Source organism: Rhipicephalus sanguineus, chromosome 9, assembly GCF_013339695.2.
Source record: "Rhipicephalus sanguineus isolate Rsan-2018 chromosome 9, BIME_Rsan_1.4, whole genome shotgun sequence".
Lineage (NCBI taxonomy): Eukaryota > Metazoa > Arthropoda > Arachnida > Ixodida > Ixodidae > Rhipicephalus > Rhipicephalus sanguineus.
Genome location: NC_051184.2, coordinates 35022085 through 35025617, shown reverse-complemented (window position 1 = coordinate 35025617; position 3533 = coordinate 35022085).

The window sequence follows — 3533 nt, the reverse complement described above, 5'->3', positions numbered from 1 at the left end:
ATATACAAATAATACACAGTCCTGCGCTTGGTAAGCTCGAAAGTTCTCATTTTGAGATCGCCCAGACACAAGCACAATGCACACTTTTGAAGTCCTAAAAAAATCATAAAGAAACGTTGAAGCAATGTCATTGCTTTCAGGTTTATCCTTGATGGCCATGAGCCTCGTGCCATAGCTAATGAAAAAGTTTGCAGCAGCTCCTTTTCGAGTCGCTGTCTGTGTGTTGTGTTGGGACAGTCGATCAACAGATGATGCACATCTTCGACCATGCAGGCCGAGATCTGAATCCACAACCTCTAGCTTATCAGAACGACGTCTCATATAGAAGGATCGCGAACGGGTTAAAACAATCGCCGTCTTTCAGAAAGTGCTTTAAGGGAGACCCAACCTGATGTCGCGAGAAGCCAAGAATTCAGCTATCTTACGAAGGCGCGGCCGCCGAACTTGTGAACCGCGGTGGAGGGCACCGCTCGCTCCGCCATTGAAACTTCAACGTTCCCAGTGGAGTCAATGGTGTTTGCGTGTCCACAGAATTCACATTCAGGGGTGCTCGACGTTCAAATGAGAACCTAGCGCGGATTCGTCAATGTGACTCCAAGCCAAACACGGCATAGGGAAGCTAGATCGTGCCGTAGTTCCAACGGATGGTCGAGCTTTGAGCGGGATACTAGGGAACAAAAGCGCCAGCTTCAAAAGTGAGCCCAATTTCACTGAGTCAATGCGAAATCGCTTGGAAAACGAGTGGAGCTTTTCCCTTCCGTCCACCTTTCACGGCTCGCCTAACATCACATTAGGCGCTGTCCTCGACAGATCTAGCGATAGCCCCAAAGGCGTCGTCCGCTCCTTTCTTCGCATTCGACGTTTCAAAGCTCCCTCTCTGTCAAGGGAATTCGTTGCACCATTCACTCATTTACATCGTATCCCTACAGGACAACGAGAGTTTTGTTCGCGTTGTGTCCGTTTTCACTCGCTACACAATGAGTGAAGACGCGCGTTGCAGATGCGCGCTTTCGTGATGTAGGCAGAGTCAACATTTGGCGTCCGACCACGTGAATCGATGGAGGAGAGATTGCTGGTTTCCCTGATGTAGGATTCTATGAAGAGTCGATGTAGAATGATCCAACCTGTATATAGTGCTTGGATTTACAGCGTAGTTTTCTGCTCTAACGAGATATACATATTCTCGTAGGTATTGGCCTAATGTTGTGTGTGTGTGTGTGTGTGTGTGTGTGTGTGTGTGTGTGTGTGTGTGTGTGTGTGTGTGTGTGTGTGTGTGTGTGTGTGTGTGTGTGCGTGTGTGTGTGTGTGTGTGTGTGTGTGAACTTGACGGTGTACCGTTGTCATGTCTTCATCATTGAACAATTTCTTGTTTTTCGAAAATCCGACAATGCATTAGTTGCCGATGGCACAAGTGGACTTGTCTGAAAACAATTCCACTTGTCGAAACGTTGCATCCAGCGACATTATCTGTTTCAACGATCTTTCATCGCTTCCAGCCTCCATTTTACCAAGATCTGCTGTCTAGAGTGAATTTCAGTTAGGGAGTCACACAAAATCCGCCAGTGTTGTGATAAAAAGTTGGGAGCCTACTCAGGCAACGTTCATTCCACCAGTATGCCATACTTTTAGGACGAAATGAAGCCGTCGATTGGTCTTGCGATCCGGAAAGGACTTCGTAGTCCGCTCGCTCGAGCTAGCACGTGGCGGTGATCGATCGCACCTCTGCTTCCGCCCATTATCCTTCTTACTGACGCCTCTATATGCAACTATTATGTAGCCGGCTTCTGCACAAAAAAGGAGCTATTCAATATTCAAAGGGCTGATAACATAAGGCACTAAGCACATTTCGTGATCTTGCGTAACAGTCTTCGTATAAAAAAAACGGCACCAAGATAGCGCGTTACGCATTTTCTGTATTTAAACACAACTATACAAAACAAGTTGGTCACCCACTGGCCACTGCGTAATAAACGAAGACAAATCGATATGCCAAGTATTACACTGATACAGTACTCCTTACAAAAATATCATATAGGCCCACATACTTATACAACCTGTAGAAAAAACAGAAGGGTACGCTCGGCGGCAGTACAAAGATAGCACAAATTACGTAACTTCCTTTCCCTAAAAAAAAGTCAACAATTCTTGAAGATCTGGTTAACTCAGAGCGTTAACCATGAGGTTCTGGAAAACTATTGCGACACATTGCGTGAGTTTTTTTTCTGTGTGCTCTACGGCGGAGATGCGGAAATACACCGGAAATATTCCCGTTTTTCTAGAGCGAGCTGCTTCTCCATCTAACAAGTGGAAACTTAAGTCTTTCAAACTTTCATTTCTCTATCTTCTACTTCTTTTTTGTCCGTACCGGTAAGACGGGCGCTATTAAGGCATAAAAGAAGCGCGTACTATCCTGTGCAAACGAACTTTGCTCGAAAAAGACATTGTTATACCGACTGGCTCGACCTGCGAGTTTCCCGTACGTAGTCCGCTTCGAAAGCTCCAAGATCCGCGCGCCGTACGCTGCCTTCCTAATCTTGATGAGAGCTCGAGCGCGATGCCGATCGAATCGCAATATCAGTAAAAAAAAGAAGAAGAAGAAGAAAAAAAAAACAAGCACTGATACACGTCACGCTGCTCGGCTTTTATAGGGATTTTTGTCGTCTTCCGAAGCTGGGAAATGATTATTAGCGATCTCATTCGAATTCTGACGGGTGAAACAAGAGAGACGGAGAAAAATCATCGCGTTGCCTTCACGCTCCAAACGCATCTCTTCTCATCACCCTCCAGACGATCATTTTTTTATTTCTCTTCCGAATCACGGTGTTCGCAGATCTCCGCTGCGAGCGAGCGTCTCTCCGATGGCAAGATTGAGTCCGAGAAAAGAATTTTTTTTTTGAAAGCCCGAAGAACCAAGATTATGCGTGTCTCAGTAAGTCCTCGGGCCCGATCTTAAGAAGGCTTTCGTTTCAGGGCAGGAGCAGCTGCAGCAACAGATATAAACTGACGCCCGCGCTTGTCCTAACACGGGAGGGCGATCAAGTTAATCAGCTAGCAAATTTATAATCCCAAACTCGCTCTCTGTACTGCCGAAACACAACGCCTTGTTACGAGGCGCACTGTAGGTTTCTCATCTTCTGGGGGCCCTTCATATTTCGTTCGAAACGAAACTGGAGCCGTCATGGGTCCGTTTTGGTTCTCTCTTTTTGATCTGCGTCCGATATGCACATCCGGGATATCGCGTGCCGACGTCGACGTGGATTAACGCTAAGTCGTTGGAAATGATGATGTAAACATGCTGGCTAGAGCTCGTGCCAGGGGCCTCAAAACAAAGAAAAGCAAATAAAAAAGTAGAATAATAATAGTAAATAAAAAAAGAAGAAAGGGAGAGAAAGCTGCCGGACGTTCCTCTCTTAAGTCTGTCTTTCGCGACGAAGTCGCTTGTTTCTTTTTTATTAACGAAGGCCGGCCCTGACGACGATTTTGAATAAATATTTGCGAAATAATATTTTTCTTCAGGGACCCGGTGGGCGACG